Source organism: Chamaea fasciata, unplaced genomic scaffold, assembly GCF_029207755.1.
Source record: "Chamaea fasciata isolate MVZ Bird 193981 ecotype frontalis unplaced genomic scaffold, bChaFas1.0.hap1 SCAF_6, whole genome shotgun sequence".
Taxonomy (NCBI): domain Eukaryota; kingdom Metazoa; phylum Chordata; class Aves; order Passeriformes; family Sylviidae; genus Chamaea; species Chamaea fasciata.
The window spans coordinates 62,684,833-62,699,127 of NW_027094091.1; the positions used below are offsets into that span (position 1 = coordinate 62,684,833).

General features: G+C 36.7%; 1 long non-coding RNA gene across 2 annotated transcripts; it reads left to right on the forward strand.

The window, feature by feature from the left end:
• Window positions 1-1,029: 1,029 nt before the first annotated feature.
• Window positions 1,030-9,323, forward strand: LOC136290721 (uncharacterized). 2 transcript variants are annotated; one of them, XR_010721332.1, is made up of 4 exons: window positions 1,030-1,188; window positions 6,906-6,954; window positions 7,454-7,874; window positions 8,145-9,323. It is a non-coding gene; the product is annotated as an uncharacterized lncRNA (long non-coding RNA). The 2 variants fall into 2 exon arrangements; XR_010721331.1 differs by having other exon boundaries at window positions 7,454-9,323.
• The last annotated feature ends 4,972 nt before the right edge of the window (window positions 9,324-14,295 follow it).

Here is a 14,295-nt window from a genome sequence, read left to right on the forward strand (position 1 = left end):
GATATGATATCAAAGAAGTGTTTTACTGAAGGAAATACAGCAAATGCATACAAGCAGAAAATGAGAGAACTAAGAGGGGAAAACAAATTTTATTTAAAGGAGTTGTGGTGTTTTTTTTTCTGTGCAGAATCAATCCAATATATTATTTGAAATACATAATTTTCTTTAAAATTGCTACCCTAGTCTGAAATGAATGTAAGGCTAAGCTGAGTTTCTCTTCAGATTCTCCAAATCACTCATCATCTAGATTTTCTGGTGTCAGCACGATGGGGACTATTTCAGGCATTTCTTCTCCCTGCCTGATTTACCAGGAGACATGTCATGAGATTCACCTGGCCTGCAAATCGGATCTGAAGAGGCGGAGGATGACAATGACAGGACTTCCAGCAGTCAGTCATTCATTATATAGAAATACCCTTCAAAAAATCCGTGCCTGCCTCAGGTGAAATAGATGTCAAATTTGCCTGAAGGACATGGATCAAAGAGTACTGCCAACTCAAACTACACATGTCAAAATGGCCGAAAGCTGAATTGCCTATTTTCCTACTGAAGCAAAATTTCTCCTTTTGTATGGGTGTTGAATAAGCACATATTTTAATCAGCCTAAGATGCATTTTAATTATTTGCACTGATCTCACAATTTCCTCTACAGAAGGATAGTAAGTATTGTATTATTGTCAGCATTGGACCAATTCTTTCTTGCTCAGACCTGTGGGAAGATAGAAGGAATAATCAGTCTTCATGTTTTGTTTTTTTAACTGGTCAATAAATTGTTTTGCAATACCTTGTGCTTTCTAACTATTGTTTCACTAACAGTTCTGCCTGTTAGGAAATTGTCTTGTGATGAGACTCTGCCTCCAGCAAAGGTGATCTGTGGGAGGACAGACAGAGATGGTGCTGAAGGCAACATTGCCCCCGATATATTACAGCTGTGCTGATTACCAGAGAGTGGCAACAGCCTTGCCCTCACAGCTGTGGGTGTGATAAAGAGTGAGTGGGCTGGTTGCGGTCATTTGGGCTCTGCTGGCCATGCTGTGAGGAGGGAGGGACTGGAAGTCATGTGAGGGACAGAAAGGGTCAGGTGGCTGTGCTGGGGACAGGAATGAGCTAGCTAGAACTGTAGAAGGAAGAGAGGAGAGAAAGAGCCAGACCTGTGTGGAGCTGCCCATGGAAGGCTACAGAGAAAAGGTATGAGAGACTTTTAGATAACAAGGTGCTGATGCTTGAAGCCTTCTTCAGTGTCAGTCGTACCTCCTCTGTCACTGATCTTACCTACTTTTTACCAGTAACTCATTTCTTTCTGTCTTGGTTTAGATAGACAGGTATCTGCCAGGGAGGGTTGGAGTCTCCCTTAAAATGTAAGGTCCTCCCCCCCTTTTCCAAATTATCATAAATTTGCAATTAAAAGGCTGTCAGGCAAAGATTTTGGGAATAGGTATAGCAGTTCTTTACTAGGGATATAAAAATACAGATGTTGTAGTACAGAAGAATAAGCAGACAAATAAACAAACAAGAAATCCTAGAAAACCCTAACAGAGTCAAAAATACAACCTGACACCCTGTTGATCAGGGTGTTGGAAGCAGTCCAAAGTAATCCCTCCTGGAGTGGCAAATGTAGTTCTGTTGGAGTAGAGATGGTCTCGTTGAAGAAACAGGGTCCAGTAATGGTGAGATGGGTCCGGTCTTCCTCCAGGGATCCCGTGGGAAAACCAGATACCTAGTGGGACTGTGGGTCCTTTTTATCTAGGTTAGGATGGTTTGGCTCCTCCTCCCTGTGTGGAGCAGCTTACAATAGTGCACTGTAATGTGTAATGTCATTGATGAGCTCTTAATGGTCCAGTAGCAGAAGACATTCCCATGGAAGTAGTAAAACAATGAAGAGAGATAAGTAGCACTCCACCATCTGATAAGTGACACTGACCCATTTGGGCAAAGATAAGCAATTCTGCTCCGCCCAGATGGAATAGAATAATATGCTCTTTACAAAACCCATGACACCTTCAGTTCTGCTGAATGTTCCAGGTTCCTTGGACGTGACACTTTTGCAAAGCAAAGTTTATACTCTCACACTTTCAGTAACTGGATTCCAGATTTACCTGTTGAATGTTTCAGGAGATTCATTCAATTAAAATATTCTAAGTTTGACTTACTAGTGTGTCTGTGGTGGACAGAATATTTATACTATTTACCTGTTCTGAAAGCAGACATCTCTTGAACCTCAGAAAGGTTACCAGGCAGGTGCAATTTCAAGCATGGTGGCTATATCAAAAATAGGTCTGCTAAAGGATTTGCAGACACATGTCTTGGATAACTTGAGTACCTTGCTCCTAGAGCAGGTAATATTTAATCTTTGTACTTCTCCTGCTTGACAAGAGAGGACAACCCTATGCCACACCTGCCTTCTAATGCAGCATTTTCAGAAAAATTTACATCATAATAAACAAAGCTTTTGATCAGGTGTATGACCTTGAGTTCTCTTTCCCTCTGGATGTTAAAAAAAAAAAAAAGCCCCTAAATATATCTAAGTTACACCACAAAGAGTGCAAAAAGTGCATTGGATCATTTCTTGCCATATTTCCCATTTTAAACTGATTTAGAATGGCTTTCCTGGTAAGAGGCTGCCAGACATAGCATTGAATTTACTTCCTAATGCAGGTAATTAATTGTTCAGTGATATTGGATTTATTACCTTGCAAAACAGCACAAATTTTTTACTAGCTTGAAGTGCCTTTTGCCAAGTTCTTTATTGTACAGCACTGACTTCCCCGCTTCCCCCCTTATGACATTAGAAAAATCAGGATCAGTAGACCTCAAAAGCTTCATGCAAAGCTTCGTGGTTCTTTATCTAGGTTGTTAAGCCTGGAGAAAAGGAGACTCAGAGATCACCTTATCACTCTCTGCAACTCCCTGAAAGGTGGCTGTGGTCAGGTGGGGGTTGGTCTCTTTCTCCAGGCAGCAACTGGCTGAACAAGAGGACGCAGTCTTAAGCTGCACCAGTGGAAATATAGGTTGGATATTAGGAAAAAGTGTTTACGGAAAGAGTGATAGTGTACTGGAATAGTCTGCCTGAGGAGGTGGTGGAGTCACCATCTCTGGATGTGTTTAAAAAAAGACTGGATGTGGCACTCAGTGCCATGGTTTAGTTGAGGTGTTAGGGCTATGTTGGACTTGATGATCTCAAAGGTCTCTTCCAACCTTGTGATTCTGTGATTAAAACGGAAAGGATTATTTCCAGCTAGGAGTGCAATCATCATTGTGAAAATGCCAGTTTCACACTGCATTTCTGCAAGTTAGCATATGAAATACTTTAATGCTCTAAGACTCGGAGAATTTTGTTCTCAGCCAATGAAGACAGCTGAAATAAAGAGTTTCAGACATAGATTTTGTGATGACTTCTTCTTTTGTAACAACTGATTTCAGTGTAGATGATCTTCAGAGTTAATGTTGGGTATTTTAAAAAAGATTTTTTTACTATCAAGTAAGAACTTTCTATTCATGCTTGGTGTACTGTACTTTTGGAAATTAGAGCATTCTGATAGTTTTGAGGCCAAGACTAAAATGATGGACATTTCAGTCTTGGCTACTCTCTACACCACTGCCAAGGAAAGACAAATTATGTGTTAGTGGCAGCCCTGCCACTCCCTAGCCTTGCAGTTTCCTTGGAGAAGCCTGGATGTGAAATCTGGGAGATGTTTTTTAAAGGGGCAAGAGTCCCATTGTGCCCAACTAGAGGAGATTGCAGTTTGCTGCACAGGCATGTAAGGTCATGTCTGCCAAGTATTTCCTATGTCGCATTGACCATGACTTATCCAAGGATTAGATGAACAAAAAGGAAAACCTTGCATTTCCTGAATTTAATTTTGTGGAGCTTAGCCATGGTTCACTGTCTGACCTTGTGTTTACAGGATTTTATTATATGAAAGCACTACCCTTAGGAAATGGTCTTAATAGAATTTAATAGAGATTAATCCAAATGGCCTAACTGAATTATTCTACCAAATATTAATCTAGGAGAATATTTTCTTTTTCATGGATGGTCTTGAACCAGAAGAATCCTTTGTAAAGCATAGCAGAAAACTCTATAGATTTGAACATTGTAGATATGTGTACAAATGCAGGAGAGCATGCAGATTTGACATAGAATAATTAATGTCAGTTAGCGGGTTATAACAATGTACAGCTTTCAAAGAAGTAATTGCATACTTTAAAAACTGTGGCACATTTATGTAACCATGAATAGTACAGTTCATGATCTTGGGGCATAAAGCTGTAGAAATCTAGGTATCTACATGTGCTGTTACAGAAATGTAACATTTTACAATGTAAAATGGTAGGAGTAGCAATCTTGGAAAATTAAATGCATTCAACTAAATATTTGAATAAACATGAACTTCAAGTAAAAGGCAGTTTTGTTGTTAGGCAATTATTTGTTTTACCCCTTAAAGCTTGAAAAATATTTTTGGTTGGTAGGATGCCATGAGAAGTAGAAAGGGGCTGAAGAGAGGAATCTGATAATATTCTTCACTCTTTTTGTCAACGTGAGATCTTCTGCTATGTGTGTTTGTATCTCATGCAATATGCCATCCTTAATGAGGTATTTCAACTTCTGTCAAATGTCAAAAATTGAAAAAAAAAGATGTGCTAAACATTTTATAAATCTTTTCATTAATTAACACATTCCTGTTATGCAAAATACTTCTACATGCTCCAAAGTAGGTCTAAGTTGAATAAATTAACAGTGATGCAAAAATATGTGAAAAACAGGGTATAATAATGGCAAAAATGAATTACTTAAATTAGCTTCAGTTAACTTTTAATACAGACAAGCGTACTTTGGCACCCAGTTTCAAATTCTAAATAGGTATGAGGAGCATCTAGGATAATTTTAATGATAGCTGTCCTATATTATGGGGAATCTTAAAATACAAAAAGCAAAGCTGCTGTCAGCTAGCTGACAGTAGGCAAATGTTTTCCCAGGACAGCATATTGGTGACGATACTGGAGGCCTGAATGGCAGAAAGAGATGGATGGGTTTGTTTCTTGCCATCCCAGAGCCAAAATAAGTGGGTTTGACTTCATCTGTGCAGTATCACATCTAAGCTTGGGGGTGGATGAGGAGAGACTTGTGCAGGCAATCTGGCAGGGAAGGAGAGGGGTGACACTGACATCTATATATGCTTCCTGCTGCCAAGGCAGCATTTCTTCTGCTCTCCTCTGGATGAGAAGCTTTGATTCCCCTGAGGTTTCTGGGAAAGAGGCTTGGAGAGAGGTGTTCGGATGTTGTCTCTCTGTGCTCCCTTAGGTCTGACCCTGCCTGTAGCCACAGCTGCTGCTGCACCCTCTCCCACGAGAACATCTTGCTAGAATATCCTCCTAAAAGGTGAAATTTGCAGAAAGGCACTAAAATATATGATTCCATATTCAGATCCAGGGGTAACTAAAGCTTGTTGCTTCTTCTCCAGCTGATGCAGGTTTGATACAAATAATTTTTCCTGTTTTTTGTTTTTTGTTTTTGTTTGTTTTTTTTTTTTTTTTTTGGTTTGGTTTTTTATGCAGGTGTTTTGGTTTTTTTCTTCCAGAACATTAGTGGGAGATAATATATTGAAATAAGATGCTAGAAACGGGACAATTTAGTGAAATCATGAAAACAATAGGAGCTCCATGCTTGCTAAAATGACTGGAAAATTAATATTACATGGACTTTAGCAAGGCGTTAGGTTTTTTTAATAGAGAATATTAGATTCACAATTTTTTTTTTTTTTTTTTTTTTTTTTTTTCAAGATACTTGTTCTAGTATTAGCATTGTATTATTCACAAACTGTATAGTTCTTCATGTATATTCAGCCCAGTTTCTGAACAGGTAGGATTTGGATAGTTGGAATGGACTTTTCATTCAAATTCAGATGCTAACCAAAAGACCAACGAAAACCTGCAGTAAACTCTTTAAATAAAATCACATTAAATCTGATATTTTATATACTTTTCTTTCAATACGTAAAAGATACAAAGACCCCTATGAGAAAGTGAAAACAGCCCTCGTCAAATGTACTTTTCATTTTAAGACAGATGGGTAAGTTTTGACCATTTCACAATTCTTGTTAGGATCTATTGTTCTGCCAAATCTGGCATAGCTGATGCCCAGTTTATTACCAGAATTCAAAAGAGACAACAGAGTCTTTCTACTTTTGTTGTGTATAAAAAATATCAATCTTGCAATTTAATATTTTTCAGAAGATGCTGATTTTTAAAACTGATCTGATTGTTTTGGGTTTGCCATTTTTTTCTGTTTGAATAACAAAGATGTGATTGGTTTAGTTGTTGGTCACTTTCTTTTTTGGTAAATATACAAAGCTAAATGATATTTCCCAACTTTAATTAAACATGTAAATTATTTACTTACATAATGAAAGTTCTGGTATTGGCAGGTTCCTTGTATTATTTATATTGCCCAATGGCACAGAAACCTCACATTATCATATCACTTCATTGTTTAATCATCATTCCATTTGATGTTATTCATGTTTGGATTTGAATAGAAGAGGCCTCTCAGTTTCAGGATACACATGTTACACTATGCATAGACATCGAACTAGTGAAAGCTACTTGTCACAACCACAATTCTGTGCTTGATACTTTATTTCTCTAAATCATCATTCCACATTTCTTATCAATTCTGTATTTAAGTAAAGACCTAATGGATTGGTCTGTGGAAAAAAAAAAAAGTAAAGTAAAATAATGGGTTTTTTTGTCTTCTTTCTGTTCATCAATAGTAATCCTAACAGTATTAGGCTCTCCCCCTTTTGGTAGAGAATCATTTGGTGAGATTAGAAGATGCTTTTTTGTGCCAGTTTGCCTACCCTGCTATGTAATGTAATTTCTTACTTTATTTTTCTTTTTCAACATAGGTCAGATGCTGAGGTTTTGTTGCTACATTGGCATATAATTTCATTAAAAGTGAGTTAAAGTAAGTTTTGTAAGTAATTTGTGTTGCCCTGTGTGATGATCCTCATGGAACAGGAAAGCTGGATGGTCAGCTTTGAAGAGACACAGGGTGGTAGGAGAAAGAGTGGCCAAAAGTCTTAATTGCCTCCTGGTGTAAGCCAACATGATCTGTGGAGTGCCATGAACAAAAATATGAGAAAAAATCAAAATCATGAAGAAAGTGCCTTGAAATACATATGTTTATTAAATTTCTTGTACCTATCAGTATGTAGGCAATAAAATGAATAATGTGCAATGCTGAAAGAAGATGAACTTGGTTTTTTTTTGGTCATTAGGACATTCAGCATCTGTAAGAGTGAGGTTGTTTAATACTACATGGAAAGATTTATTAATTCCCAAGGGTCTCATTAATCCTTAAAGGACTAGGTATGTGTTAATACGAGAACTAGAAAACTGTCACTGTTTAGTAGCTGGCTTAAATTGCCTCATTTGAATTGTATTCTCATTTCAGAACTCTGTGTCCAAGTTTTTCAAAGCAGAACCATCTTTCTTTAGTGGAAGCCTGATCTTGTTTAACTTCATGGAACAATTAGCATTGGCTAAAACGAAGAGCTCTTTTGCCTCAATGAGAAACTTCTGTGTTGCACTGTAGATTGTTTCAGGACTTCAACTAATTAGCTCCTACGTGAGTGAAGGACATTCCTGCAAAAATTAATAAAGCTCAAATTACCTACTTTAGAAGTGATCCAACAAAGAAGTACTTTCCTAAAGGGATGAAAGCTCTGCAACAGCATATGGAATGAATGGCAGAAGCATAGTTTAAGGCAGCAGGTGTCAATGACCCATTCTCCAAATCCTTTGCCCTGAAATTGTGAGATCACCAGTAGCCTTTTTGCTGTGTGCTGCCATATGACGTGTGTGTCAGAGCCAGGGTATGTACCTGAGGACTCTCTATTCTTATTTTAAATTTCTCTCCTCACAAATAAGTTTGTCCTCTGGACAAACTTATTCTTCAAGCTAAAATGATGTCAAAAGCTACAATAGGGTATATTTGAGTTTTCAACTGTAGCATATTATTTAAAAGAACTAGAGTTGTGAACATTCTTCTTGCTTTGACATTTTTTAAAGGACAAACAATTGACCTAGAAATTGATCCAGTGGAGATGGTACTGAATATCTTCTCTCACATTTTCTTTTCACAGTTTGTGGCACTGCTGAGGGGGATTTTTCTGCATGCTACTGTATTTGACCTAACACAGATATTCCCATGTAAGACATAAGTCCTTTATGAGCACACTTGTCATCTCTACTAATACATGGAAAGAGCACTGCCATGATTTATAAAGGGACGTAACTCAGAGATATATTTTAGCAATTATATATGTAGATTAAATCAGCAGACCTTATTGTTAGCTGGCTAAGAAATGCTATACCTCATACAAATTATTTAAAACAGAGAAAACAATTCCCCTTCCTTTTCATGTGGCTAAATAGTCAGAGTTGTTCTTGAATTTGAGGTTAAGTTAAAGCCAACACTTCCATTGTGGCCAGATAGTCTTACTTAATATGAGTAAGACTGAAAGGAAATAGTAAATAAATTGCTTCAAGTGTAAATATAACCTCACATTTGCAGTGTACCTATTCTATTAACAAAAAAAAATTGATTTTAGTCTGGCATTACTGTATTCTGTGACAGTCCAGTGTCAAATAAAAATCATGTTTAAAATATTGGTCAAATGGTGTTCTAAACTGAATATTGACTCTGAGGAAACTGACCTCAGTTTTCCTTTTTAATTTTGTCATAAAGACATTTTTTTGGAGTCCGTCTTAATTAGGAAAACAAATATTTCTGGTCTAGTTTGCGGACCTGAAAGTTAACTTGAAATGAAAAACAGTCTGCAGTCTTACAACAGGATTCTTCAAAAAGGATGCTTTTAGTTGCACTTTAGGAGTGGTAGCTCTCTTATGCCTTATTTTCTTCAGTGGGTTTTGCATGGGAGTTTATAAAAATTGATTAGTTGTTCTGAAGCGTTATATATTTTCTTCTGTAATTATACTACCTTTCTAAAACCAGTGTAAAAAAAAAAAAAGAGTTCGTTGTAGTCTTCAAGTCATTGTCATTAACAAATATAACTTGTGACAGCTACGTACCTACGTGTCTTCAGGGCAGTAAAGTAATTATAGTTATCATAACTGTATGCTAAAATATTTTTCTATGTATAGCTTTAGTGAAAGGGTGTTTGGTACTACTTATATGTAGCACTTCATGCTTAACTGCATAATAAAACATCATTTTTTACAACAGTATGTAATGTCAGAATTATATTTTCTTTACTTTTTAGCTCCTTTAACCAGACTATTCATAATAAATAAAGAACTGATTTCAGTAGTACTTTTTTTAATGAACTATATAACCAAGATAGTTCAGAGAGAAAATGTTCAGTTACATGATGAAAATGTTCATACTGTAGCCCCTTACAAGTTCTCAATTATTGATTCTCTATTGATTTCTCACATAATCAAAATAGAATGTCAGGATCAAGGTTTCTGTATTTATTTTGTTATCCTAGAAATTAAAATAGTTACAGTAGTAAAAGTTCATTTAGCTACTGCTTCTGTTTAATGAAATGTACTGTGGTTTATTTCAAACTGACTCTTGATACAACGCTAAATTATTCAGAGTGGTTAATTACCTCATCCATGGTAGAAGTACCTACCTAGTACATCTATTGATTGATGCTCATTTGCATTTGGAACTTTTCACTGGAATGTTTTTTGGTGTCTCTATATTTCCTGCCAATCAGTGGCAGCACGAATCTGCAACTTGGTGTGTATGTTTAACTTGGTTATTTATTAATTTTAAAGAAACTGCCTGTTGCCCTTGCCTTTATATGACAGTTTTTTTCCTACCTCATTACTTCCTCTTGATGTCTTGGGATGCAAGTTTTATGACTATGTTTTGGGATTAATTCTGTGACTCAGGCAATGCTAATAGAAGGTGGTGGTGCCTGGAGTCCTGTCTGTCTGTCCATTGCTCAGAGCAGTGGAAGAACCACGAAGTGGGGTGTGGCTAAACAAACTCATTCTAGCTTTGGCAGTGTGAGTGACGCAGGTGTTTGCAGGGTTGTGGGAGCCAGGAGCTCATGCAAGGCTGCTGCACACGAGGCAAATGTACTGCAAAGACACTGTGGTCATGGTCAGCACCCTTCTCAAAATAACTGCGGCTTCGTAGCTTTTGATTCACAGTTCCCTTTTTCTTGGTTGGCTAAGCATGCAAAAAAAAAAAGAGATAGTTATTTCAAGAGACACTCTCAGTCACTTTGTCAGTTATTTTTAGAGTTTTATGTCCCTAAAGGTATATGAATATACATCTGAAAGCCTGTTTAGTGTCTCTGGAGTGATCCTTTATTCCCTGCAAAGGCAGTGGCTCCAACTATGTCAATTCATGTGCAATGCACATAGAAATCACTTTCTGCCCTTCAGTTTTCTTAAGGGCATGGAATCCACACTCTTGTCTCAATATTTACCTGTGCCATTCTGGTAAAAGCTCTATAATAAAGTGCTTTATACTGTTTATTAACCTTTCTATTTTAAGTCCTGGAAAGCTGATATAGGACTGCTTTTTTTTACAGTATTAGTATTGAAAAAATTTAAAATTCATACAGAAATTGTTCATTTTGTCAGGAAAATTTCTGTTAGAAAATAAGTTTTTGTTAGAAACTGCCAAATTTCTAAATGTTTGAAGTACAAATCCTCTGCAATGATCATTAGCCAGCAGTGATGGCATAAATGAAAACGCAGTTTCACAAGTTTGGTCAGTCTTCTGCCACCATCACTATCACACAGCTGTTTCTTTCCCAGCATTTTTTGACTAGGATCAATGAGTAATAAGGAGAATGTTTTTAGAGGGATATTTTTCTAGCCTTGTTGTCTTTAACGTATCTGGAAGATCTTCAAGGTCTGAAATTCAAAATTATATTCTAACTTTTAGAGCTTTTAGGTTGCTGGTGGTACATTGCCTCAGTTAGTTCTGTTACACATGATTTAATTTCTGCAATTTGCTTAGTTAGCTGTGAAACCATTACCTTTGAACCTGGCACATCTGCCAAAATGCAGATATGAAAATAACATCAGTGAAAACTTGCTGTTTAACTAGAGACACTTCTGCACCATACTTAGCATCTACTTAACATCTTGTATTTGTAATGTAATAGATGAAAGCACCAAAGTAAATTTGATTTGAAAAGAAGGAGGGGAAAAAACTGATTCCAAATATTTTTCATATTGTGTGTTAGCTTTTTTTTTTTTTTTTTTTTTAATCATCCTGTTGTGTTATACTTGTTAGCTAAAGATTGTAAATATCTGGAAACAAGTGCACTTCCTAAAGTTTGCATTAGAAGCCTTGTAAATTTTACATCTTCACTGTAAGAATGGAGAGTAATCATCTTGAAGTGGCGCTTGGATGCAGAAATTTAAAACATAACTGAAAGCATTTAGAGCTAATAAAAATGGATAGTTATGTAATTCTAAATAACAAATTGTACTCGGAGAATTTCTGCTTGCTGACTCTGTAACCACATGCATAAAGACCATTTGCTCTAGTTCATCACGTTTTTTTCTCCTACAGTGAATGCTTGTGATTAAGGCTGTCATTTATAAATGTTAGTCTGGATTGCTTTTAAGGAATAATTACCTACCTGTGCTTTTACATTTTTCTTTCAGTGTTGCAGAATAATTTGTCATTTGGAATAATCAGACACTGTTCATTTTCTTCAAGTCAGCTGAATATTTGAAGTAAGTGGTAAATGATTTATGTTAGGCTACATCAGAAATTCTTCCCTTTCTCTTAGTTTCTGTCATTGACTGCCAGTTTTCTGTAATATATACAAGTGTCCTAAGCAGAGAACATAAAGTCTGTGTGTGGAAATGCAGTTATGTGCTTGTTTGCTGCAGTTAAAAACAAACAAATAGAAAAAAAAAAAAAAAAAAAAAAAAAAAAAAAAAAAAAAAAGAAAACAAGGACCCAACTGTAGTGCAGCTTGTGAGTTTAACCATGTAAAAATGCAGCTTCTTGGCATCCTTGTTTTCATGGGTGTTTCATGTTCTTTTCAAAGGATGTTTCAAGACTTATAAAGAGGAGTGATGCAACTTTCAAACCACAGTGATTCAAACTCCTCTGACTTGTGCCTAATGTTATGTATGTATTAGATGTTTAAGTGCTGGGCTTTAACTTCCAAGCCTCATGACCCGCTGCCATCAGTCTGGGGTTGAATGTCCTGGCTGAAGTTTGTCTTGTTCCAATTTGCCTCCAAGGGGATTAACAGGAAACTGCTGATGTTTGTTTTTGTGAGATTGGTGGGGAAATTCACAATTGAATCCACTCTTGGGTGGGGGGTAACCAGGACAGAAGCAGCATCAAGGGGCAATTTCTCCTGTGGGTGATAATGACAGTTACATTCTTATCCTGCACTGACTCTGCCTGACTAACGGAAAACTGTGAAATTAAAAATCAGGACAACTGTGGACCAGGATATGCATGATACAAACTCCCAATTCACATTATAGCTTGGTGTACAATAGTCCCACGTTGTTCTCAATCCTGACAGTGTTCCCTGACCAGGAAGTCTGTCCCTGGGAACAGGTGAAGATGTAGTAAGAAAGTAAAGAAACAGATTTGTGATAGATAATTTTATTAACTATCATTTATGATTTTATCCCACTTCAAAATGACTAAGAAAACCTGGTATTTAGGCCAGAAGTTATTTTATGGCATGCTTGAACAAGTTATCATTGGTGTTTAAATTATAAAGAGAAATTTCTAATACAAATAACTATGATCTGCACTTTTATTTTTGTGATGAAGGAAAGAGTTTTTAGTTGAATAAAAGTCATACCAAGATGACATGCATTTTCATATACAGAGCAAGTATTTATAGGAAAGAAGTATTTTCTGGTGGTATCAAAGATTTATTTTCAAAGCTGTTATGTTATGTATGCACCTGCTGAGTTCCTTGTTTGCTGAATGCTGCTGTATTATCACTGTAGACAGCTCTGTGATCCAGAAAACCTGATCAATGACCAGAATGGGACTGTTCCAAAGCATATGATTTCTTGTAAATTTTCCTTGCCCTGAGAAATATTGCTGACTGTAACACACATACTATGAAATCAGCATTTAGCTTCTAGCTTGCTGGCAAGCTAAAATCATGTTTTCCAACTGTAGCTTCTGATCTGAATCAGGCAAGCACAGATATAGGTAAGTCATTAAAAGGAATTTTCTCAGCTGTATCTCAGGGTCCCAAAATGCCCACTCTCACTGAAGTAATTAGCCCGAGCTGGGTTTCAGGGAGATGTTCATTCCCTGTGTCAGATCTGTGCACACTGTTTCTAAAGTAACCTTGACTAAGCTGCACTCTGCTGTGTGTGTGTGAAATTCTCTGCTCTGTGTGGCTCCTAGTCCTTGCTCCGTGTCTTGGTACAATACCTTTCTCCAGTCTCTGTTAATGATGTGTTTCCGTGGATAGAAACTCAGGGTACACAAAAAAAACCCACAGCAATTTGCCTTTTTTTTTTTTTTTTTTTTTTTTTTTTTTTTTTTTTTTTTGAGTAGGAGACCAGAGTTTGGAGAAAAACGCTACAGAGAACAACTATTCAAATTTTTTGACAAAGTCTGAAATACCATATCTACGTTTCCCATGTGGTGGAGGGAGAATTTAACTTATACATGTTTTTCTGAAGATTGCCAGCTTGGATATTAGGACATAAAAAGGCAGGGTTTAAGAAACACTAAGACATGAATTTTTTTCATTACCTAGTAAATAACTAAAACAAGCAGCACGTGGGAGTTAAATAGAATAATTTGTTATTGTTCAGTATAGTCATCAGTCTAGACCCCAGGGGACTTAGTAAAAAAAAAAAAAAAAATTAGTCCTATGTAGAAAATGATTTCTCTTCACAATATTTTACTGCAGGCAGATTAGTTTGGGAACTAAGCCTGTGTTCCAGATTTTTTATGTGTTTTCTTGATTATTTCTTGAACTATTAAAGGACCTACTGCTGAAACTTTATCTCCAGGATGCCTGAGACATCCTCACATGTCCATGATGGTTCACTCAGTTAAAAGCTGCTCTGCTCTGTGGAGCAGACTCTGAAAGACAAAGCCATGCACCCCTCAAGGGCTTCTGAAAATATTTTTGTCCTTAGTTATCTGTGAATGATAGAATGACAGAAGAGCAGGGGGGAACTTAAGTGCTGATTGAAGCTCAAGTGCTCTGTCTTCTGTGACTGGTGCTTTGGAATACATTATAAATGATTTTTGAAAAAAAATAATTTCAGGGTAATAAATCAACACTT